The following is a 26,463-nucleotide window of genomic DNA, read 5'->3' on the forward strand; positions in this document are numbered from 1 at the left end:
ACGTTTCTTGTGATATCTTACACCCTGTTTTCCTTTCCCTTCTCTAGGTCAGGTAGACATATATACAATATACAATGTATCAAGAACATATACAGTAGCCACGTGGCCAAGCCCAAGAAAATTCGCCTAGGGCTTTAAATGTAATGTCGATATTAGACAATATGTCGACAGTAGTCTTATATGAATGTACATACATAGCTTTTGAGCTATTGTATTCCACTGGGAGGTCAATTTTTGACTTTCATATGTTGAGTAGTTGTTTGGTTTTAGTTACATACTGTTGGGTCGCTGCCCCAATCCTGTGGGAAATACCATTTGACAAGCAGTTTTTGGTTTCACAGACCTGGTGTCTACTGTCTCTCCGTCTCCCTTTGTTAACAGTCATATATCAGGGAGATCATGCCCCTTTGTTTTCTGTGTTCTAGGCTTGTCTCGCTCAACATTATTTGTTCGAGTTCTGACCATTTCCCTGCAAATAACAATATTTCACCATTCCTAATCGCTATGTAGTATTCCATTGTGTATAGGTACCATATTTTTTGGATCCATTCATCTGTGGAGGGGCATCTGGGTTGTTTCCATATTTTGGCTATTGTGAATTGTGCCGCGATAAACATGGAAGTGCAAATGTCTTTTTGATATCTTGGGACTTGCTGTTTAGGATAGATGCCTAGGAGTGGTATGGCTGGGTCATAGGGTAGGTCTATATTGAGCTTTTTGAGAAACCTCCATACTGTTCTCCAAAGTGGTTGTACTAATTTGCACTCCCACCAACAATGGAGAAGGGTTCCTCTTTCCCCGCACCCCCTCCAGCATTTGTTGTTGCCTGAATTCAGAGTATAGGCCATTCTAACTGGGGTGAGGTGGTATCTCAGGGTTGTTTTTATTTGCATTTCCTTTACTAGCAGGGATGTTGAGCATTTCCTCATGTGTTTCTTTGCCATTTTTATATCTTCTCTTGTGAAGTCTCTCTTTAGCTCCTTTGCCCATTTCCTAATTGGTTTATTGGGCTTGGAGGGGCTTAGTTTTTTGAGTTCTCTGTAGATGACAGATATTAGGCCTTTGTCTGTTTCTGTGCTGGTAAAGATCCTTTCCCATATGGTTGGCTGTCTTTCTGTTTTGGTCGCTATGTCCTTAGCTGTGCAGAAACTTTTTAATTTGTAGTAGTCCCATTTGTCGAGTCTCTCCCCTATTTGTTGTGCCCCTGGGACTCTATTCAGGAAGTTCCTTCCTGTGCCTATAAGATCTAGTGTCTTTCCTACTCTGTCCTTCAGTAGTTTCAAGGATTCAGGTCTGATATTGAGGTCCTTGATCCATTTTGAGTTGATCTTGGTGCATGGTGATAGGCTTGGGTCTACTTTGAGTTTTCTGCATATGGCTGCCCAGTTCTCCCAGCACCAGTAGTTGAAGAGGCTTTGTTTATTACATTGTATGTCTTTAGCTCCTTTGTCGAATATCAGCTGATTGTAAGAGTGCAGTTTTATTTCTGGATCTTCAATTCTAATCCATTGGTCTTCCGGTCTGTTTTTATACCAATACCAGGCTGTTTTTGTTATGATGGCCCTGTAGTAGAGCTTGAAGTCTGGTATTGTGATACCTCCTGCACTGCTTTTTTTGCCTAGAATTGCTTTGGCTATTCTAGGTCTTTTGCTGTTCCATATGAATTTATGGATTGGTTTCTCTATTTCAGTGAAGAATGTGACTGGGATTTTGATAGGGATTGCATTGAATTTGTATAACAATTTGGGCAATATGGCCATTTTCACTATATTGATTCTGCCTACCCATGAGCATGGGAGGTCTTCCCATCTCCTTGTGCCTTCTTTGATTTCCCTTATTAGATTTTTATAGTTTTCATTAAATAGGTCTGTCACGTCCTTGGTTAAGTTGATCCCTAGGTACTTTATTCTTTTTTTGGCTACTGTAAATGGAATTGTTTCCATAATTTCCTTTTCTGTTTGTATATTGCTGGTGTACAGAAAAGCTGCTGACTTTTGTGGATTGATTTTGTATCCTGCTACTTCGCCGAAATGGTTTATTAGGTGTAGGAGTTTGGGGACTGAGTTTTTTGGGTCCTTCAGATATAAGATCATGTCGTCTGCAAATAGGGATAACTTGATTTCTTCCTTGCTGACGTGGATCCCTTTGATGTCCTCCTCTTGCCTTATTGCTATGGCTAGGGATTCCAGCACTATGTTGAAAAGAAGTGGGGAGAGTGGGCATCCTTGTCTTGTTCCTGAGTTTAGGGAGAATGATTTAAGTTTCTCTCCATTTAATATGATGTTAGCAGTTGGTCTGTTGTATATGGCTTTTATTGTTTTGAGGAATGTTCCATCTATTCCTGTTCTTTCCAAAGCTTTTAATAAGTATGGATGTTGTATTTTGTCAAAGGCTTTTTGGGCATCGACTGAGATAACAATGTGATTCTTGATTTTAGTTCTGTTTATGTGCTGAATTACATTGATTGATTTACGGATGTTGAACCATCCTTGTGACTGTGGGATGAAGCCTATTTGGTCATGATGTATAATTTTTGTGATCAGTTTCTGGATCCTGTTAGCTAATATTTTATTAAGGAGCTTTGCGTCTGTGTTCATTAGTGATATTGGTCTGTAATTCTCTTTTTTTTTTTGTTGGGTCTTTGCCTGGTTTGGGAATGAGTATGATATTAGCTTCATAGAATGAGTTTGGGATTTCTCCCTCTGTTTCTATTTTGCAGAAGAGTTTGAGGAGTATTGGTATTAGCTCCTCACTAAAGGTTTTGTAGAATTTGTTGGTGAATCCATCTGGGCCTGGGCTTTTCTTTGGTGGGAGGTTCTTGATTACCTCCTGTATCTCACTGTAAGTTATTGGTTTATTTAGTTGATTTATTTCTTCTTGGTTCAGTTTGGGCAGTTTATACTTCTCTAAGAATTGATCCATTTCTGTAACTTTATTGTTTGTTTACTGAGTAGAGGTTCTGGAAACAGCTCCTTGTTTGAATATCGTGTGTACTTGTTGTAATTTTTGCGCTGGAGTCCCTGATTTTACGTATATGAGTCTCTTCTCTTCTTTTTTTGTAAGTCTTGCGAGGGGTCTGTCAATTTTATTTATTTTTGCAAAGAACAAGCTTTTAGTCTTATTTATTTGTTGAATGGTCTTTCTATTTTCAATCAAATTTATCTCTTCTTTAATCTTTGTGATGTCTCTCCTAGTCATTTTAGATTCTGTCATTCCTTGTTTCTCCAGTTGTTTTAGTTTCATCGTGAGGTTATTCACCTGCTCTGCTTCCGTTCTTTTAATGTGAGTGCTGAGGGCAATTATCTTGCCCCTCAGTACTGCCTTAGCTGTGTCCCATAGGTTTCTTTGTGATGTCTTTTCATTGTCATTGTGGCTTATGAATTCGTTGATTTCATCTTTAAATTGGTCTGTTGCCCAAGTGTTGGATAACAGTGTGGGGTTTAGCCTTCAAGAATGTGTATAGCCTCTGTGGTAACCGTTGTTTTGAGGGTTACCTTTAATCCACTGTGATCAGATATAATACATGGGATGACGTCAATACTTTTGTATTTGCTGAGGTTCTTTGTGTGGGCTATGACATGGTCTATTTTGGAGTATGATCCATGGGCTGCTGAGAAGAAGGTGTATTGGGTCTCTGTAGGGTGGAAGATTCTGTATAGATCTGTCAGATCCATTTGGGATATGGTGTTACTTAGGTCCTCAGCTCTCTTGCTGATCCTCTGGGTGTTGGATCTGTCTTTTCGAGAGAGTGGGGTATTAAAGTCTCCCACTATGATTGTGTTTGCGTCTATCTTGTTCTGTAATTCCGTGAGAATTTGCTTGACATATGTAGGGCCTCTTTTGTTCAGTGAGTATACATTTATCACCGTGATGCCTTGATTCTGGATTTTTTCTTGTATTAAAATGTAGTGTCGGGCTGGGGATATGGCCTAGTGGCAAGAGTGCTTGCCTCGTATACATGAGGCCCTGGGTTCGATTCCCCAGCACCACATATAAAGAAAATGGCCAGAAGTGGCGCTGTGGCTCAAGTGGCAGAGTGCTAGCCTTGAGCAAAAAGAAGCCAGGGACAGTGCTCAGGCCCTGAGTCCAAGCCCAGGACTGGCAAAAAAAAAAAAAAAAATGTAGTGTCCTTCTTTTTCTTTTTGAGTTGATTTTAATGAAAAGTCCAGCTTGTCTGAGATCAGGATGCCTACACCTGTAGTTTTGGTAGGTGCGTTTGCTTGGAAGATCTTGCTCCATCCTTTCATTCAGAGCCTGTTTTTGTCCCTTGCTGTAAGGTGGGTCTCTTGTAGACAACAGATGCCAACTTTTTGTTTGCGGATCCATGCTCCTCTTTATCGGAGAGTTTATACCATTTATATTCAAAGAGATCAAGTATAAAAGTGTTTTTTCTCCTTCCATTTTCTTGTTGGGCTGTTTTTTCCTCTTTTTTTTTTTCTTGTCTTTAGTGAGCTGTTCTTTCTGTTGGGCTCTGGCTATTGTAGTTTCTTTCTGTTTCTGTCTGTGTGTCCTGTATGATCTCTGTTTTGTGGGATTCCCCTCAGAATTCGCTGTAGGGCTGGTTTTTTATTCACGTACTCCTTTAGATCCTCTTTGCTATGGAAAGATCTGGTTTTCCCTTCGAATGTGAACTGCAATTTTGCTGGATATTTAATCCTAGGTTGCATATTGTTGGCCTGTAGAACTTGGATGGTGTTCTTCCACTCACTTCTCGCTTGGTAGGTTTGTGTGGACAGGTCTACTGTTATTCGGATCCTCTTCCCATTGTAGAAAATTTCTTTCTTGGCTTTGGCTGCATTCAGAATTTGCTCTTTATTCTTGAGATATGAAGTTTTGAATATTATGTGCCTTGGGGTGGCTTTTCTGGGGTCTGGCCTGCCAGGTGTCCTATAGGCTTCGGTTACCTGGATGGGGTTCCTTGTGAGATTGGGGAAGTTTTCTGCAATAACTTTATTGAAAATATGATGAAGCCCTCTACTCTGGTATTCGCCTCCTTCTTCTATTCCAATTATGCCCAGATTATATCTCTTGTCTTTGTCCATTAGTTCCTGGATTAGTCTGCCCTGAAGCTTCACCATTTCTTGGAGTGTGGTAATTTTCTGGTTGTTGTAGGCTGCTTCATCATCCAAGAGGGAGATTCTGGATTCCATATGGTCAATTCTTTGTGCTGTGGATTCAATTGCGGAGTTTATGGATGTCAGAGAGCTATTTATGGTTGTCAGATCAGCTCTGATCATGGAAATTTCTTCCTTCAAAGAGTTGTATTTTGGGCTGGGGATATAGCCTAGTGGCAAGAGTGCCTGCCTCGTATACACGAGGCCCTAGGTTTGATTCCCCAGCACCACATATACAGAAAACGGCCAGAAGCGGCGCTGTGGCTCAAGTGGCAGAGTGCTAGCCTTGAGCAGGAAGAAGCCAGGGACAGTGCTCAGGCCCTGAGTCCAAGGCCCAGGACTGGCCAAAAAAAAAAAAAAAAAAAAAGAGTTGTATTTTAAATCTATTTTTTCATGCATTTCACTTCTCAGGATGTTAAGGTCTTCTTTAATGGAGGTTTACATTGTATCCATTTTTGCTTCCATTTCTTTCTTGGCTTCCTGGATGTCCTTCAAGACTTCTACTCTAAACTCCTGGAATTGTTTTCTGATTTCGTTTCTGACGCTTTCCATCATTTCTGTTAACATGGCCTCATTTGCTTTTTTATTCTCCATCTCCTCTTCAGTCGTGCTGCTTTTTGGAGCTGGCGAGTTGGCTTGCCCTTTGATGAACTGTTATATTTCTTTGTGATTTGCGCATCTGGAGATCTGTGGGTGGCTTCCCTGGTTTGGTTTTGTGCTGGTTCCCGCTGGTCCATCAGTGGGAGCCTTGTGCCCTGGTGTCCTGGCTCTGGGTTTGGATGTTGATCCTTGCTTCCCAATGGGTGAGCGTGACCTCTTCAGTTGTTGCTGAGGTGGTCACTCTCCCTGCACTTGGGGGCCAGTAGGTTCTGTGTCTTTCTTTGCAGAACAGTGTCCTGCCACTGTGCTGTGCTGACCCTAGCATGCCCCTGTTGGGGGTTTGCTGGTCGCTGATTCAGCGTGGCGTGGAGGTTTATCTCTTCTTTGGTTCTTTTTTCCACTCTGTATCTTGGTCAGAGGAGCTCACCTCTCAGGCAGTTTGCCTTCCTGTGTGGACCGCTCCAGGGCCGGTGTTGTTGAGGTGCGGCCCACCCACTTGTGCAAAATGCGCTAAACTGAGTGGGCACGGGCCGATGGAGAGCTCTGCCCTCCTGTGTAGGTGCGCCCACTACAACGGGCGCTGCCGCTGTGGCCCCGTCCACCTGAGCAGGGTACGCCTACCAGAGCGAGCCCCGGGTTGTTGGGTTGTGCTTGCGCCCTCCCACGAGTCCGCTGTGGGGGGCGGTATGTGTGGGGCCCAGTGGGATCAACTGTCCAGGCATGGGTTAGCGCCCTCAGACTGTGCCTCTGCTGCGAGGAGGGGGGTGCGTGTTCAGGCCCAGGTGTCCCTGCTGTGCTGGTATTGCCCACCAGCGCCTATGATTTTAGTTGTAAAGGTCCACGAGGTCCAGGCTTGCACTGCCGGCCATCCCCCGGCCCCTGTTGGGAAGGGGGCAGGGCTGGTTCAGCCAGTTCAGGCTCCTGGGAGGCCTTGGGGCTGCTCCGCCTTTCCCCTGCTAAACTCCTGTGACTTCCCAGAGACTGATGGTAGCTTCCCACCTGATTTGGGGGTTCTTTGTTCCCTCGGGGTGGGGAGGGGGAGGGAGGGAGATCTAGCTTCTTTGTAGGGTTTGGGTCTCTTATAGCTGGTCTCTCGTTGGGGGAGGGGGTAATGGGGGACTCACTGGTCCTGGATTGTGTGTGTCCCGCGCCCCCATTGGTCCTTCGGGGGTGGAGTGCTGTGGTATGGCGAAAGGTTGTGGTGGCATCCCCGGCTCTCCCCTTCTGCACCGCTGGGTTCCTCAGCCACTAACCTCCGTTCCCGGTGTGGACCCGAACTTCACGTCGCAGCCGTCACCCTGTGTCTTGGTCCGCACTCTCCCTGGTGTCCGTGGAGTCCCGCTGTCTGGACTCTGTCGGCTGGTGGGGGGAGGGTGCCCCATAGATTCTCCGGCTCTGTGTAGGTTTTCGGCTCTTCTTTTTTGCTCCTTTTTGTTTTCGTGCATTTCTCCACTGCTTCTGGCTGCTGGTTTTGCTGGGTTCTTGATGGGGGTGTTGGGTTCTGGAGTTCCCAGCTTGCTATTCAGTTGGAGCAAGTCGGGGTGCCTCCCTACTGTGGCGGCACCATCTTCCCTCTCCCTGTACTGGGTATTTTAAAACATAATAATAATAAACTCAGTATTTTAAAGTTAGAAAATCTCAGGATATTGTTCAGGCTCTGAGTTAAAGCCCATAGATGGGCACAAAAACAGAAAAAAAATTCAGTTTCTGAGCCTACCTACACAGGTTGAAAGTGTGAATTCCCCAGAGACTAATGGAAATAAAAACATGTCCTACTCTCTTCATTCCTACTGGGAAACTATACCTTTGCCCTCTGTTTTAGTCCTTTGAATTAAAAATAAATAAATAAGAGCTAAGGTGGGTGCCTAGAGCTTGCACTTGTAATCCTATCTACTCTGGAGGCTGAGATCTGAGCATCATAGCTTGTTAGCAGTCTGGGCAGGAAAGTCCCTGAGACTCTTATGTCAAATACACAACCACAAAACACTAGTGATGCTCTGCCTCAAAGTCATAGGGTGCTAGCCTTGAGCCAAACGGGCTGATGTATGGCAACCTAAATCTGAGCTCAAGTCCCAAGTCCAATGGAAAAAAAAAAAGACTTAAAATTAATATGCAAATCTACAAGTACTGCTTTATGGAAAAGCCACACATAAAGCACATTTAAACATGGTATGTACACTACTGAATCATGTATGTTATTCCCTTGGGGTGTATTTGAGGGGTACCTGCAGTGTTTATAGCCCGAAGGGTGTGGACATGTGAAAAAGTCAACTGAACGTTGCATACACACCAATCTTTCATGTGTCCTGGGAAATGAGATTTTCTCTTCCTGATCCATCCTGGCTAAGCAGAGGCGGGAGGCTCTGCTGAAGTCCTAGTACAGGGGTAGAAGGGGACTCATGGCTGCACAACATTCAGAAGCGATTGCTGCTGGCTCAGCAGAAGCAAGCCGGGTGTGTGCAGGTGAGTCTCCACATGAAGAGGACCCACCAGGGCATGTAAAAGCAGATGCAGGTGCTCATGGGTGGACTCCAGGAAGGATGCAGAGGGGCCAGAGCCGCTGGTCCTGTACATGTGTTGGATTATCCCCTGGTGTCTGTATGCTATCATGGGACCACTAATATTCCATGTACATATGTGATCATGGGACCTCTAACGTTCTGTGCACACATGTCATCATATGGTTACTAATATTCCCTGTGGCCCCATGTATATCATGGGGCCACGAACACTGCATGAATATAGGTGATCATACGACTGCTAATATTTTATGCATGTGTGTCATGGGACCATGGTTGTTCCATGTACGTATGTGATCATGGGAACAATAGTATTCTGTGTACAATCCTGATCACGTAGTCCGTGGATAGGTGTCACCATGGGACCAGGTATCTTGAGGGGATTCTCTAGGATGGGACCGAAGGGAAAGCACTCAGGCCCCGAGTTTAAGCCCCAAGAAAAACACAAAGAAAAGATATATTCTTTCAAATCTTGAGGACCAGCAAAGCTCCTAGCATTTGAGTCCATGGGAAAGAAGTGCTAAGAGGGGATAAGAGCATCGCGGGGCGCTGCGGCCCAAGAAGCCGGTGTGGCGTTGCATGCTGGGAAATACCGAAGGATAGCTCCCGGTTCCGCAGACTTCCGTGCACTGGACCATGTTTCCCAGAGACCTCAGGGGACTGTGGCAGGAGGCCTGTGGAGCACTGCATGCTGGGAAACACAGAGGCAGTGCTGCTGGTTCTGCATGTTTCTGAGCATTGGACTGTATTTCCCAGAGGTCTCTGGGGCGGACACCCATAGCCTGTGCAGTGTTGCATGCTGGGAAAGACTGAGGGACTGCTTCCGGATCCCTGTATGTCTGCACACAGGACTATATTTCCCAGAGGCCTGTGAGGCCGACGCCATTAGGCTTATGGATCGTTGCATGCTGGGAGAGGACGAGTTCTGGGAGCCTGCGGCCATGCTTGTAGGTGTGGGGTAGACAGTGCACTGTGCACGGTGGGCGGCAGAGGGGTGGGCAGAGTGAGACAGGGTGGATGGGAGGTGTGGACGGACGATGTGGGGTTGCGTGGAAGGGATGGGGTGGACAGAGTGGGGGTGAGTAGACGGGGTTGGGTGGACGAGTAGGGTCCGGTGGAAGGGGTTGAGTGGAATGGTGGGGTTGGGTGGACTGGGTTGAGTGGACGGGTGAGGTTGCATGTACAGTATGGGGTAGACAAGGTGTGGTGGAGTGGACAAGGTCCAGTGGATGGGTGGGGTCGAGTGCATGGCTGGGTTGGGGGTTGGGTGGGGGGCAGCAGCTCCAGCTGGTGCCAGTTATTCCCCAAAGGACAAGCATAAAGGGGCGCTGAGCACAACTGTGGCACCAGAGAAGACCTGGATGTGCAGGCAGCCCTGCTGGTGCATGCTGTGTAAATATATGGAGTCCCATGGCTATCAGTAAAGGGCAGAAAAGTGAACTGTATTTTGTACTCTTATTTCTAGAAAATGCTGAGAGGGATGCAGAGTCTTCGAGGCTGACTGGAGGAACAATGGCAGCCCTCTTACAACTGGGGTCTCCTTTGATTAGGAAGAGGGTGAGGTCAGGCGGGCAGGGCCTGGGAAGGGCAGGGAGTGGGATGGGGAGGGCCACGGCTCTTTGTGAAGAGATGAAATCTTGATAGCGCAGCATGTGTTTTTGCAGACATGTTGTGTCTGTATTGATTGCAGGGAACAGGTTCTTTTCCAGGTGTTTGGGGAAGGAGAGAGGGGGAGATGACTTGTCACAGTCTGCAGGCATGGCCGGTTTTAAGCCATGGTTGGAGATGAGTGTAAATCATTTTCCATGATAGGAGAGCTGGGCCATGGACATCTCGGTGAGGAGAGGCTGGGAATAGGTGCAGGTGAGTTGGGGTACAGGAGGCCCAGCTAGCATGGCCCAGCTATCATGGCCCTGGGGTTCGGAAACAGGGCTAGCATGATTCACTTAGGAGACTTGGACGGGGGCACAGTCCTTTGGGGCTTGTCCAGTGTGGGTAGGAAGGGGTTCTTGTGGGTGGGTAGCCAGCATGAACGCTGAGGGGCCTTGGTGAGTGTGAGCGCTGCAGGAGCACAGGGCCCAGGCCAGGTGACTCCTTAACCCAATTATGTGTTTGCACTGAGCCTCTGTTGGTGATTCTGGGTGAGAGGACCTGGGGTTGCTGGAGGATGTGGTTAATGGACCACAGTGGAGGAGGGTAACTTTGTTTCCGAGTCTCTGTGTTCTTCCTGACTTCACTTGCTGCTACCTGCTTTGGGAGCAGTGGCTTCAATGGGACATGCCTACACCCACCTGTGAGAATAACCAGGTGGAAGGGCAAAGACAGTCATGAGACAAGAATTATGAAGAAAGGAGGACAGTGCCTTTATGGGAAGAAGCACCTACATGGGAGGGTTGCTAATCTTTCAGAGCTGTAGTTGAAGAAAGGGGGTGGCGGTGGAAATCCCTTCACGGCTGCAGCTCCATCCATCAGCCAGCACATGTAGCCATGATTCACTGCCAGAGGCTGTTATAAAGTTATAACACGTCAGAAATTAGAAGCATTGCAGGAAACTTCACATTATCTAAGCAAATGACTTTCTCAAAGAGGATCCTTCATTTGTTAAAAATAACTTTACAGGGCTGAGAATATGGCCTAGTGGCAAGAGTGCTTGCCTCCTATACATGAGGCCCTGGGTTTGATTCCTCAGCACCACATATACAGAAAATGGCCAGAAGTGGCGCTGTGGCTCAAGTGGCAGAGTGCTAGCCTTGAGCAAAAAAGAAGCCAGGGACAGTGCTTAGGCCCTGAGTTCATGGCCCAGGACTGGCCAAAAAAAACAAAACAAAACAAAAACTTTACATTGCAACTAGTTCTCAAAAGAACATTTAATGTCATTGTTACACTAGGAGAGATTTTATAGATATATAACATATACAGCCAAGGAAAATGAAGAATTGCGAAAAATAAATAATGTGGATGAATTCAACACAGATAGGACTAAGGGAAGAACTTTCAGGAAGAAGGTTTGAAGTTTTCAGTCAGTGCTACCGAAGAAAGGCCATGAAGATGCTGGCCCAGAGCATGAGCCCCAGACCCAGAACATCGGGTGCTGAGAACAAGGCCACGTACAGCACATTTGGGGCTAGGTCATAACACACAGGAACAGTATCCATAGGCTTTGAAGGTGGTCTTGCTGTCATGTGTTTGGGTCTGGTTATTTACATGAGAAAAGCAATGTTCACCATGAGGAAAATCCCCCAGCTGAGGCAGAGGATGGAGCCAGTGTGCTTGTGAGCTCTCCCCTTCAGCCATGCCTACCTGGAGTCCCCGCCCCTCATGCTGATGACCTGGAAGATGCTCAGGGAGCAAGTGCTACAGATCCAAATCCTCTGCCCACTCAGTAGACAAAGCCAGTTTGCACCCCAGGGCACTGAGGAAATCTCTGCAGCCCCAAGCCACCATAGTTTAGGGAATGCCACCACACAGAAGACTTAAGGTGCAGGCAACAATTAAGTGCTTTAGAATCTAGTCTGTGCCTCTCATTCTGTTCTTCATGAAGGAGAGGAATAGATAGTGGTAAAGAAGAGAGAAATTACCCAGAATCCCAACCACAGTCTGGTATAAGAAGATTGCCCCCATAGGCACATAGGTGTTTCCCTTTCCATTCCTGTGTTGTATCCAGATGATCTGGCATGGGAAACCGAGGCATGAATGATGACAGGGGATCTCACCATTCTCTAGCCATGATTAATTCCACTGGAAATAGTTTCCTTAGGTCTCTAATGTTTTAAGAGGATTCTAATTCTATTCATCCATCACAAAGTATGATGAGGATGATGATGAATAAGAAGCAGAGAGTGAAGCTAATACATTTCAGGTAAATGGGTGATCCTGGAGAAATGACATCGAGTGATGGCAAGTCAGGCTCTGAGAGATGAAGGGCATCTGTAGTTCTCTCTTGTGGAATCAAATGTGAGGCTATAAATGATCTGGGCACTAGTAGCATGAGCTACTGTAATCCTAGCTATTCAGTAGGCAAAGATCTGAAGATGGTGGTTCAAAGCCAGCCTGGAGGAGGAATGTCTGTGAGACTCTTATCTCCAGTTAAGCACCAGAAATCTGGATGTAGACCTGTGGCTGAAAGCATAGAGCCTTGTTCTTGAGCAAAAAGAGCTCCAAGACCATGCCCAAGCTGCAAATTCAAACCCCACAATGGATAAAAGTAAACGATAAATCTGTATGCCACGTCACATGCACTTATGCACCAACACACTGACTGCAGCAGTCAGTCCCAGGCTGCTACCTTTTCCTGAACACTGAACAGATAATTGAAGACAATAAGTACTATAAATGTGAAATATGTCTGGTCTGCAAATGGTGCAGTGTAAGGAGGAGGAAGGGGACAGAGTCAGAGTGAGGAATGCTGGGCAAATATGTCATAATACAGACTGTGTTGTGGAAACACCACCCCTGAGCACCTGGAAAGGGTTCCTCACCACATACCATAAAGCAGGAGAATCTCTGTTAGGTTACAGGAAGTTAGGAACCACCAGGGTTTGCGTGTGGGAGGCCAAGAACCCCAGATCTTTGCACTGCCACAGCTCATTCCTATCTTTCCTCTGTGGCTTTGTCATGCAACCTGGTTCAATCCAGAATACGTTTTCTAGAATGGATCACTTAACCAGAGTATTAAACTTAGGTTCTCTCTTGATGGCTGCACTTCTTGGATGTCCCTGAACATATCTGCTCACCTTGTCTCTCAGGATTGGTTGGCACTGGGATCATTTGTAAGACCAAAGTGCACTTCAGAGGCCCAGCTGGCTCTTAGATATGAGTTTGGGAGGGTCCCTTCACCTGGAGTGACAATCCCTGTGCACACTGCTTCACAAGACAAAGGTCTCAGAAAATGTTGTCATTTCCTGATATGTCAGTTATGAAGAAGCTGCTGGAACATTCTTCCTGATGCTTCTCAAGGGAGGATGGGAGTGGTGGAGAGTTGCAGGAGGCTGGCAAGAGACATTGAGGCCCAACACGTGATGACTCTGAGTGACCTCTGTCTATTGTAAACCATGGTTCCTAGAAGTTTCCTTCCATAATTTCCTTTCCTATTCTTAATCTCATTTGGTTTCACCATCATTTATCCTGGTAGAAAATATAGTTTTTAAAGCTGGTGCTTGTGGCCTATGCCTGGGATCCTAGCTACTCAGGAGGCTGAGATCTGAGGATCATATATTAAAGCCAACCTACGCAGGAAAGTCCATGAGATTCTACTCTTCATTCCTACTTGGAAAATACACCTTTGCCCTCCATTTAATCCTTTGAATTTTTTTTTTACAATGTATAAAGTTTGGGGGGCATTTTATTTTATTTTATTTTTTAATTTTTTATTATAAAACTGATGTACAGAGAGGTTTCATATGTTAGGCATTGGATACCTTTCTTGTACTGTTTGTTACCTTGTCCCTCATACCCCCCTCCCCCTTTCCCCCCCTGAGGTGTTCAGTTCGCTTACACCATACAGTTTTGCAAGTATTGCTTTTGTTGTTGTTTCTCTTAATTTACCCTTTGTCTCTCAATTTTGGTATTCCCTCTCAATTTCCTAATTCTAATACCAGTATACACGGTTTCCAATATACTCAGATAAGATTACAGAGATAGTGTAGGTACAATCCAAGAAGGTGATACAAGAACATCATCAACAGTATAAACTACAGATACACATGGATGTTGAAAGTAGTTACAACTGTGATATAACAATCATTTCCATAAAATGGACTTCATTTCACTTAGCATCATCTTATGTGATCATAAGGGTATAGCTATTGGGCTCTTGCGATCCTCTGCTGTGGCTTGCCTAATCCTGTGCTAATTATTCCCAATAAGGGAGACCATAGAGTCCATGTTTCTTTGGGTCTGGCTCACTTCACTTAGTATAATTTTTTCCAAGTCCTTCCATTTCCTTACAAATGGGGCAATGTCATTCTTTCTGATAGAGGCATAAAATTCCATTGTGTATATGTACCACATTTTCCTGATCCATTCGTCTACGGAGGGGCATCTGGGTTGGTTCCAGATTCTCGCTATGACAAATTGCGCTGCAATGAACATTGTTGTGCTGGTGGCTTTACTGTGATTTTGTTTGTGGTTTTTTGGATAAATACCCAAAAGTGGGGTTGCTGGGTCATAGGGGAGTTCTATATTTAGCCTTCTGAGGAATCTCCATACTGCTTGCCAGAGTGGCTGAACCAGTTTACATTCCCACCAACAATGAAGTAGGGTTCCCTTTTGGCCACATACCCTCCAACAACTGTTATTGTTAGTTTTCTTGATATATGACATTCTTACTGGGGTGAGATGGAATCTCAATGTTGTTTTGATTTGCATTTCTTTTATGGCCAGTGATGTAGAGCACTTTTTCATATGTCTCTTGGCCATTCTCATTTCCTCATCAGAGAAGTCTCTTTGTAGGTCTTTAGCCCACTTGATGAGCGGGCTATTAGTTCTTTGCAGTTTTGTTTTGGAGGAAGGTAATTTTTTTAGTTCTGGATATATTTTAGATATGAGGCCTTTGTCCGTTGAATGGCCAGTATAACCCTCATCCCAAAACCAGGCAGGGACTCATCACGGAAAGAGGACTATAGACCGATCTCCCTGATGAACATAGATGCAAAATTTCTCAACAAAATTCTGGCCAATAGACTTCAACAGGTCATCAAAAAAATCATACACCACGATCAAACTGGATTCATCCCAGGGATGCAAAGTTGGTTTAATAAATGCAAGTCAATTAATGTAATCCACCACATCAACCGGAGCAAGATAAAGAACCACATGGTTTTATCTCTGGATGCGGAAAAAGCGTTTGATAAGATCCAGCACCCATTTATGCTAAAAGCCCTGGAAAAACTGGGATTCCAGGGAACATTCCTGAATATAATCAAGACAGTTTATGACAAACCAACAGCAAGCATAACTCTAAATGGTGAAAAACTAAAGCCATTCCCTTTAAAATCAGGAACAAGGCAGGGATGTCCACTCTCTCCCCTGCTCTTCAACATAGTACTAGAATTCCTAGCCAGAGCAATCAGGCAAGAAGAAAATATAAAGGGGATCCAAGTAGGTAAAGATGAAGTTAAACTCTCTCTCTTCGCAGATGACATGATCCTATACCTAAAGAATCCCATAGACTCTACCCCCAAGCTACTAGAGCTGATGCAAAACTTTGGCAAAGTTGCAGGATATAAAATAAACCTTCAAAAATCAACGGCCTTTCTTTATGCTAATGACCCAAAGACCGAGGCTGATATCAGGAAAGCAACGCCCTTTGCAATACCCCCCCAAAACATAAAATACCTAGGAATAACCTTAACCAAAGAAGTGAAAGACCTCTTTGAGGAGAACTTTAAAACCTTGAAAAATGAAATTAAGTCAGAACTAAGGAAATGGAAAAACCTCCCATGCTCCTGGATTGGGAGGATTAATATAATCAAAATGGCAATATTGCCAAAGGCTATCTACAAATTCAATGCAATACCCATTAATATCCCAACACCATTTTTTGATGAAATAGAGGAAGCAATCGGGAAATTCATATGGAATAATAAAAGACCTAGAATAGCCAAAACAATCCTAAGCAGAAAGTACAGTGCTGGGGGAATTACAATACCAACTTCAAGTTGTATTATAAAGCTATAGTAATAAAAACAGCTTGGTATTGGCACCGGAACAGGCCTGAAGACCAATGGAACAGAATTGAAGACCCGGGAATGAACCCACAGAACTACGCCTACTTAATAATTGATAAAGGGGCTAAAACAATAGTTTGGAAGAAAGATAGCCTCTTTAACAAATTGTGCTGGAAAAACTGGCTCAACACATGCAACAAACTAAAACTAGATCCATATATATCACCCTGCACCAAAATCAATTCCAAATGGATTAAAGACCTTGAAATCAAAACAGACACCCTGAAAACACTAAAGGAAGAAGTAGGAGAAACACTTGGGCTCCTTGGCACAGGACGGAACTTCCTCAACAAAGACCCTGAAAGGCTACAAATCAAAGAAAGGTTGGACAAATGGGACTGCATCAAACTGCAGAGCTTCTGCACGGCAAAGGACATAGCTTGCAAGATAAACAGAAATCCCACAGACTGGGAGAAGATCTTTACCTTTGAATTTTTTTAATAAAGGAAAGCCAAGGGGAAAATACACCTTTGCCTTCCATTTAATCCTTTGAATTTTTTTTTATAAAGGAAAGCCAAGGTGGCTGTCTGAGGCTCATGACTGTAATCTTAGCTACTCAGAAAGCACAGATCTGAGGATCATGGTGGAAAGCCAGCCTGGCTAGGGAGTCCATGCAAATCTTTTCTCCAGTGAAGCACTAAAAAGCCAAAAGTGGAGCTGTGCCTCAAGTAGTAGAGAACCAGTGGGAATGTACCAAGGCCTTGGAGCAGCGCGCGCGCGCACACACACGCACATGCACACACACAGAGAGATTTATTTTTGTTTTTATACATTCTTATTTTCTTCTTATGTGATACTATTTCAGAAATGTCATTGTGGCCAGGCACCAGTGACTGAGCCCTGTAAACCTAGCTACATAGGAGGCTAAGAACTGAGGATGGTGGCTCAAAGCTAGCCCACACAGAAAAGTTCCCCAAGACTCCTATCTCCAGTTAACCACTCAAAAAGTGGAAGTGGCACTGGGCTCACACTGGTAGGGTGCCAGCCTTAAGCAAAGAGCTCAGTGATAGTGCCCAGGCACTGAGTTCAAGCCCCACTAATGACAAAAAAGAACAAAGTGTCATTACAAGGATGTCCATCTGCTTGTAAAGATTTCTTAGCCAACACACTATCACCTGAAAGTGAGCACTGCAGTATTTTAAAAAGTAGCAGGAATGAAAAGGTACATACAGTCCAACAGCAACCTGACCATAGCAAGCTGTGTGCAGGTGGTGCGATAATGGCCCAACATTACAACAGTTACCAAGTGACATTGGTATGACTTAGAAACATAAGTAAAATCACGCCTGTCTTAGATATTGGTCAATATCTACACACCCAGAATCTTTTTATTTGGTGCAAGCATTTGTTCAAAACCTGCCCATGACTTCCTTGGCCCTGTTAGATTTGTCATTCTGATCACAGTGGCAATCTGGCTTCTCCTCTTTGCAACTGCACTGCTACCAACTCCAGCAGCAGCAAAAGCACTGTAGCAGGATGGAGTGGGAGTGGCTAGACCCTGAGCTACGGATGTGGGGTGTGGGTGTGGTGGGAGCTGACCACCCCTCCCCTCAGACCCACAGTTATCTTGCCTGTATTAGCAGGGGACGTGCAGATTTCAGGAGCCCATAACTTTCTGGAAGCCTTTTCCTTGGTAACAACTAGCAAGCAAACTTCCTGCTAGCATCTTGATGTGATTACTGTGGGCTTTCTGCAGGCTCTTGTCGAGAATCCCTGAAGGCACCAGAATCCCATAGAGGTAGCAGAACATATGGTGTTCTGAACTGCAAGGCACTGGCATGGCTGATGCAGTTACTGCTCCCTGGCGGAAGGGACAACTCTGTAAGGAGCTTGCTGGTCACCCTTTTGGGAAAGAAATGGGTGAGCCTAAACACAGGGAGGAAATTACCAACACATACAGGAGGAGAAAGATGCTAGCAATTGGCATTAAAAATGGCCAAAATCTCTGTACACACCCGGGCATCCACACACATGCGGGACTCCATTGCAACTCACATTTCAATGAAATGTAAATGGTATTGAAAATATATGTACTATATAAAATATATCATATTAAATTATTTTATATACATTATACATGTATATAAATAGAGAATGGAGAGAGTTGAAGAACAATAGGCAAACAAAATGTTGTAGAAGTGATCCAAATACTCCACGAAAAATGATCACAATACACTCATGATTTCAAAGTCCAAATCTTACCATTTTGTAAATATCCATTTTTTCTGGAGTATTTAATCAATCCAGAGCCTCATGTCATCACCTGAAATTAGAGTTGATGCTTTTCTAATTTTTCCTAACACTTGAAATAATTATAGGGTTATATTGTTAATGAAACAAACTCAGAAAATTGCTATGAACTTTACCAGTTAGGTCAGTTTGTGTTTTAGGTAAGAGGGATAATTGGGGCTGGGGGGGCTGTTACACTGCATGACAGGGAGACAGGAGGGCTAAGGCAGGAAATAGCAAAGGGATTTATATAAGATGGCAGTGCAGAACCAAAGATGATGAGGAAAGAGGGATGAGAGGCAGACACAGAGATGGAGACACGTTTCCTGGATATGCAAAGTATCCAGAAGTAACTGAAGTCCAGGTCTTCATTTCAGTATACGGTGTGGCAAAGTACTGGGGCAAGCGAGCACAGTACGTTAAGGATGCAGGGCCTCTTTGGTGGTGTCTGAGAGGAGTCTGTGCCTTCAGTGGATTGAAGGGGGTGCATGGGAGTGAAGAGCCAGTGCTTAACATAGAAGTGAAATTCAAAGGCAGTGTTGTCCAGGCATGGCAGTTTCAGAAACCTGTACTTTCAGAAGCCAGGAGACTGAGGCAACAGCACCATGAATGCCAAGCCCTGATGCATTACAAGGTGAGACCCTGGTTTGATTTTATAAAGTTTAAAATCATTAAATGTAATTCTTAGAAAGATAATGTATGAAATGTCCCTGAACACTTGGGAGAAGCTGTGGATTGGCATGGCCTAGGTTGTCTAGATTTGGATAGGGGTGAAGACAGAATGAGGAGGGTGGAGTGTGTGGCACTCTTGGGAGCTGAGATGGCGGGCAAGGTAGCAGGGCAAGCTCAGGGCCATCAGAAGGAAGGGAACTCCCAGAGGATGCCCACTCCTAGGTCAGGAGACTACTTAGGAATCAACACTGCAAAGTGACATTGACAGGGAAAACCCCAGTAGAGACAAACACGATGGGTTAGGTGTGGACCACCCACAGGAAAGCAGAGGATTCCTGTGCTGGGTGGAATGACGTTGAGTTCGATTAAGCCAAGGGGGTGTGGAGAGAATCATAGCATAGAGGCCCTGAGGAATGCATTGAGAATTGACTATGGGGGACAGAGAGGGGACATAGCACAAGAGAAGGAAGGGCAGGGCCAGTGGGAGCTGGAGCTCAAGCCTTTTTGTGGTGGAGGAGGCTGGGGAAACTTCCTGATGAGGAAGGTGTGGCCTCAGGGCTGACAGTCTCACTCAACACAAAGCTTATTTCCCAGGTAAGTCTTGGAGGCAGGTGGCTGTCTGCTTGTTTCCCTTTTCTGTGCCAGACCTGGGGCCTCAACTCAGGGCCTGGGTACTGTCCCTGAGCTTTAGTGCTGAAAGCTGACAACTACCACTGGGGCATCAGCTCCACATCTGCACTTTTGCCATCCTGCTGGTCATTTCCTTAGAAAAATGGTATTTTCAGTGGAACTCCCTTTATAGTTGGGGCCCACATCAGCCTGCACTTGCAGCCATGACTCAGTCTGCTGAAGCTGTTGTAGAGTTAGTTATCTTATTAACACAGTAGAAGTCATAAACATTGCAGGAAATTTCTCATTATAAAGCAAGTGACTTTCTCAAGAAGGAACCCCTATGTGTTAAAAGAAACTTTACACTGGAACTAGTTTTCAAAAGTACACTTAATGTCATTATTGAAATAGGAGAGATTCTAGAGATATATATATATATATATATATATATATATATATATAATATACACTGCCAAAAGAAAATGAACTTGTGAAAATAAATTATGTGGAAGAAATCAACCCAGAGAAGACTAAGGGAAGAACATTCAGGAAGAAGCCTTGATAATTATTATTTTTTTGGCCATTCTACTCCAGCAGGATTACTTTTTACTTTCTTCCATTTTTTCATTAGTTCCTTTCTTTCTTCCTCCCTCCCTTCCTTCTTTTCGTTCCTTCTTCCTTGATTGTTGCTGCCTGGCTTATGCTCCTCATTTTTGTCTCTTTTTCTTTCTCTCTTCCCTTTGTGCCAGTCCTGGGGAATGAACTCTGTCCCTGAGCTGCTTAGCTTCAAGGCTAGCACACTACCACTAGAGCCATAGCTCCACGGCTTTCTTTTAGTAGTTTATTGGTGATAAATATCTCATAGCCTTTCCTTCCTAGGCAAGCTTTGAACTGTGTTCCTTAGATCAAATACCTCCTAAGTAACCAGAATGACAGATGTGAACCACAAGCACCTAGCCACTCTTTTCTTTCTAAATGCATTCTGCTTCTAAACGGAAATGACTGAAGGGGTGATTTGCTTTATTCCATAGGGAACTATCTAACCTTGAAAGAAGAAAATCTGAAAGAATCAAATTAGAATTACTAAAACATGTTAGCTGAGTTTAACAAGTTTATCTAGTAAAGTGACACAACTACCATTTAGTGGATTAGATCTGTGGTGGGAGTTGACACGGTGAAATAAGCATTATTTCATAATCTAACATTTCAGCTTTTTTATATCATTTCATGGGTCATCAAAGTATAGGCAGATGAGGACACATGTACATAGATATAATAGAGTGCACAAAGGCACAAGTGTGTATGTGTGAGCACACCACCATCTCTTATCAGATGACTTTTATCAGGTGTGGGGATTGCTGAATGGCCAAGCTAACTTCACACAGAAATGCAAGGTTTGCGTGTTCCTCAGGGGAGCACCATTTTCCTCCTTCTCCTGCAGGTGAAGCACAGGCTGTGGGGAGTGGGGGCTGTGGGGAGCAGAAAAGGGCTGACAGCTGGGAAACAGCCTATAGAAAATGCAGTTATATGTTGCAGCACAGGGCTGGGGTTGTAAGTCACAGCCATGCAGGTCTGACAAATGGAGGACAAGGTGTAAAAGCAGAGAAAGGCGCTCACCAGGAGGAGGATGCTTTTGGTAGCTCTGGACTCAGGAGAGGCTCTGCAGGAGACGCTGGTCCTCTGGATGTGCTGCATTCTCTGCTTGTGTGTGTAGAGGACGAAGAGCATGGAGATGCTGGCCCAGAGCATGAGCCCCAGACCCAGAACATCAGGCACTGAGAGCAAGACCACATACAGTACATCTGTGATTGGGTCGAGACGCATGGAGAAACAGTAACCTTGGGCTTTTAGCATCGTCCTGTTGTCATGTGATTTGGGTCCAGTTACATACATAAGAAAAAGAACACTCACCAGAAGGCTGACCCCCCAGCTGATGTAGACCATGGAGACAATGTGCTTGTGGACTCTCCCCCTCAGCCATGCCCACTTGGAAGCCCTGGGGCTGATGCTGACAGCCTGGAAGATGGTCAGGAAGCAAGTGCTACCAATTGCCACCCCCCTGCCCACTCGGTGGGCGTAAGATACCAGTTTGCACCCCAGGTCACTGAGGAAATCTCTCCATCCCCAAGCCAGCATAGTTTGGGGAATGCCCCTACACAGAAGACTTAAGAAGTTGGCCACAATTAAGTGCCTCAGTATCAAGTCTGTGCCTCTTGTTCTGTTTCCTATGCAGGAAAGGAATAGATAATGGTAGAGAAGATACAAATTACCCAGAATTCCAACAACAGTCTGGGATAAGAAGATCACTCCCACAGTCACATAGGCATCTCCAATCCTCTCCATTCCTTGTGTCTCTCATCCAGAGGATCTGGTGTGTGAAATTGTGTGAGAAATTGTGGCATGTGCACTGTTAAGGAACTAAACATTCTGCATCCAGCATTTACCCCTCTGAAAATATTGTTTTACTGTCTCTCACATGTTATGAACATTCCAATTCTCTTAATCTATCAGGACTTAAAAGGAGAAGGAGGAGGAGATAAAGAAGAAGGAGGAGGAGGAGGAGGAGGCATTTTCAGGTATATGGGTGAATCTTGAGAAATGGCATTGAATGAAGGTGAGTCTGGCTCTGAGAGACTATTGGCACCTTCATTTCTCTCCCTTGGGGAATCATATCTGAAACTATCAACCAGCGAGGCACTATGGTCTCACTCTTGTACTCCTAGCTATTCAGGAGTCTAAGATCTGAGGTTCTCAGTTCAAATCGAACCTCGAGAAGTAAAGCCCATGAGATACTTATCTTTACGTAACTACCAGAAAAGCCCAAATTGAGCTGTGGATCAACACGGCAGAGCCCTAATCTTGAGCAAAAAGATCTGAAGGACAGTTCTCAGGTCTAAAATTGTAGCTCCAGGACCGACTAAAAAATGTACAAACATCCATGATATGTACGTGGGGCCTTATGTGTTTATGCACCAACACAATGACTATAGGAGGGGCTCCAAACTGCTAGCCTTTCCTGAACACTGAACAGACAATGTAACAAATAAATATGAGTAAGATGAAACCTGTCTGGTGTGGGGATGGTGCAGTTTAAGGAGGAGTAGGACAGAGACAGAGAACATGGAATGGTTGGGGACTATGGCATAATACAGATTCTGATGTGAAAACACCATCCCCGAACACCTGGAAAATCAGGATTCCTCATCACTTGTCATAAACCATGACAGTCGCTGAGAGGCACAGGAAGTTAGTAATCACCAGAGATTGGTGGGTTGGGGGCATAAAACCCCAGATCTTTTCACTGCCTCAGCTCATTCTGATCCTCCCTCTCTGGTTGGTCATGCATGCTGGTTCATTCCAGAATCCCTGTTGTTGAAGAGATCACTCACCCAGAGTGGGAACCATGGGGTCTCTCCTGCAGGCTGTGCTTCCCGGATGGCAGTGAACGTGCGTGCTCACCTTTTCTCTCAGGATGTACATGGCGGTGCGGTCCTTACTGTGACCAACCTGTGTGCTTCATAAGCACAGTGGGCTCCTTAGCTCTGGGTCTAGGAGGGCGGCAGGAGCTGAGGTCACCTCCCCCAGGGGCTGTGATTATCCCTTCACCTGGAGTGGCAATCCCTCTGCACAGCTCCTCACAAGCCAATTCTCAGAAAACTTTTTCTTTCCCCTGTGACAGTTACGAAGAAAGTGCTCAGAGTTTCTCCCTGAAGCTCCTGAAGGGCAGCTGGGACTGGTGGAGCATCACTTAGTCTCTTCCATCCCCGTAGGCCGGCAGGAGACACCGAGGCCCGCCATGTGGTGACTTCTGCAAGGGCCCTGTGTCTCCTGTGAGCCATGGTTCCCAGAAGTTTCCTACCAGAAGTTTCCTTCCCCACTCTTCATCTCATTTGGTTGCACTGTCATTTATACTGTTAGAAACAAAATGGAGAGGAGTGCTGGTTGCCAGTGCTTGTAACAGTTGCTACACAGGAGGCTGAGACCTGAGGATAAAGGTTCCCAGTCAGCTTGGGCAGGAAAGTCCATGGGATTCTTATCTCCAATTAAACAGCAAACAAGGCAGAAGAGCTGGGGCTCCGTGGTAGAGTGCCTGCCTGGAACAGAAAAGCTCAGAGAGCAGCCAGGCTTTGAGTTCAAGCCCCACAACTGCCAGAAAAGAAAAGAAAGAATAAAGGATAGAAAGTAGAATGAGAGTTTTCTGTGAAGCACTTTCTTTGGTAATAATGATCTTTTTCCCAAAAATTGTTTCAGCTCTATTGACCTTATTTGGAGACTTGGATATAAGCATTTGATGTATATTCCTGAAAGCAGGGTGACGAGTGTTCTTTTTCAGATGTGATCGTTTGTGCGGAGGTAACTTCATTCTGGGATTTCCTGGTCATTTTCATAGTGATCAGTGGTGATTCTAACCTAGTAACTTGGTTACTGAGCTGAGGAGAGGACCAGGAGTTGTCTCTCACCCAGGGTTTCTGGTCTACCGTACTGCATGTGCATCTATTACTCATGTAGACCCTTCTGGTCTCTATGACTGTTCCTTCAACCTGTTCTTATCCATTTCCAGAAGACATCTTGCGGTTACCACAGTGGTTTGCAGTGCCACTGATGTCTCTGACTGTTCCTTTAATCTGTTCTTATCCATTTCCAGAAGACATATTTGTATTTCAACGTGTGACCTCTTGCAGTTTCCACAGTGATTGGGAGTGCCACAGATGTTGCTGCAGATAACAGCATTTCATTATTGTGTGGTACCCCACCTTTCCATGTGTTTGTTCACCCCCCCATCTAGTCCCATCTCTAGCCTTCAGCTACAGAATGCTCTTTGGTTCTCACCACAGGTGAAGAGTATCTTCGCCCCTAATGAACTTTGAGCTTCTGTAAATGTCCACCTGTGTGTGGTTCTGACCTATATAAACCCTGCCCCTATGGAGGTTGCAGCTGCTCTCAGTCCTCCCAGCACTGAGCAGCTGCTGGCCAGCCAAATAAAAGTTCTTGTCTCCTTTGACCTTGCCTCCGTGGATTTTCTTGATGCCAAGGTGATTACACTTGTTCCTGGCTTAGTCATAGTTTACAAGAACAATAGGCTACATCTTTTTATGCATTTACCCACAGTCGGGCCTGTGACTCTGTTCCTCTGAACTGGCTGACTTTGCTCCACATGATGATGTCCAGTGTCACTCCTTTCTCTGTAGACAGCATGGAGCATCTGGGTTGGGTTGTTTCTTGGATATGGCGAATAGTGACACAATGAATATGTTGTTCAACAACCTCCATATCCTTGAGTAGAAGCCCAAGAGCAGATCATGTGGAAACTGTAACGTGAGTTTGGTTAAGATTCACCATACTGATTTCCACAGTGTCTGCATGTGATGGTATTCCTGCCCTGTGTGATTTCCTTTTATTCTACATCAATGGGTGTTTTACACTGTTGTCCATTATGGACAAGAATGAAGTGAATGCTCACACTTTGATTTACATTTTCTTTGTGGGCAGTGTCAGTAGACACATCTTCATATAATTACTGGATATTAGTAAGACTTCTTTTAAGAGTCAAGGTCCTTGCAGGAAACAGGAGTGAGACTCACCAAAGTGTCTGTTCCCTCGGCCTACATACTTTCTCAGCTGGGAAAACATCTGTTCTCTTATCTCCCAGCCCCTAATCATGAGACAATGTTTCCATGTCATTTAGTATTCTAAAACCAGGAGGGACTTTTCAGAAGTATGTTTGAAATCTCAATTGAGCCTGGTACTTGAGCTTCACATGTGTAATAACACCTCCTCAGGAAGCTGAGATCTGAGGACCATGATTCCTGATCAGACCATCTGAGAACTACCCATGAACTACCAAAAATGCTGGAAGAGGAGGTGTGGCTCAAGCAGTTGAATAACAACCTTGAGCAAAAAAGCTTAGGGATAGTGTCCTGGTCCTCAAGGACTTTCTTGTATGGGTTGGCCTCAAACCATGGTCTGCAGTTCCCAGCCTCTTGAGTAGCTTGAATGACAGATAAGCCACCAATACCAATGGTTGTCATTGTTTTAAATATTATTAGTATAAACATCTACCATTGTATTTCTTATGTAAAATGTTATGTATTATTTCATAGGAAACTGTAACTTTAGGTATGTAAACACACATATTACAATACAAAAACATGTGTTGGGCCCTGGTTTTACCACTAGTGCGGCATTGATAATTTACCTACACCATACCCTAAAAGTGTGGAGAACAGCAGTGGGAACAAAGAATTTAGAGCTTCCCAAAGTTGTGTAAGGTTTAATTTCATATAAAAATGCTAAATCCTCAACCTTCATAGAGCCTAATTGTATCATTGGTTTGTGCCAGGAAGAACTAGACAGACATGAAATTCAGCTTATTTGGATAGAAAGCATGAATTGCTCAGTACTTTTTTTATTTACTGTATTTTATTGACTAAAATATGAATACATTCTGAATACAGCAGCAACAAAATTCAATAGCAACAGTGCTATATAATCATCCTCAAGAAACTGCTATTCTGGTGTGTTGTGTGTGTGTGTGTGTGTGTGTGTGTGTGTGTGTGTGTGTGTGTGTGTGTAGGTGGTGTCCCTGATATTTTAACTCAGAGCCTGGCACCTGCTAAGAAAGTGCTGCAACACTGGATTACCCTAAAGTCCTCATTTCAGATCTGATTAAATTCTCCCTTGTGTTTCCTCATCCTCTTCCTGGCCTCTCCACACATCCCTCCTGGCTGCTGGGACACCATCGCTAACCCTGGCTCCTGATGTGTCCTTTACTGATTCTCTCCAGTGGAAAGAAATGGCATTAACCACCTTATCCTGATGCTGGCGGAGCATCAGTGTCCTGGTCCTGACTGATTGACTATGGAAGCCAGACCTCCAGATGTGGGTGTGTGGCCTTGTGATCTCAGCACCCTCCCCAGGAGCTGCCATTACCTTGTCACCTGTCCCCGCCATGGCAGTGCATCTTGGGAAATTCAGATCACACCTGAGACAGTT

At 44.8% G+C, this 26,463-nt stretch overlaps 1 protein-coding gene and 1 long non-coding RNA gene across 2 annotated transcripts in view; one reads left to right on the forward strand and one right to left on the reverse strand.

Annotated features, from left to right (window-relative positions):
- Positions 1 to 26,463, forward strand: part of LOC125368123 (zinc finger protein 239-like) — a 128,297-nt gene that overhangs the window by 23,079 nt on the left and 78,755 nt on the right. The window lies entirely within an intron of this gene.
- LOC125339070 lies at positions 5,258 to 24,948 on the reverse strand. Its single transcript, XR_007208395.1, has 3 exons — positions 24,546 to 24,948; positions 12,467 to 12,471; positions 5,258 to 5,271 (listed from the first exon to the last, which is right to left on the reverse strand). It is a non-coding gene; the product is annotated as an uncharacterized LOC125339070 (long non-coding RNA).

This window comes from Perognathus longimembris, chromosome 20, assembly GCF_023159225.1.
Source record: "Perognathus longimembris pacificus isolate PPM17 chromosome 20, ASM2315922v1, whole genome shotgun sequence".
Classification (NCBI taxonomy): domain Eukaryota; kingdom Metazoa; phylum Chordata; class Mammalia; order Rodentia; family Heteromyidae; genus Perognathus; species Perognathus longimembris.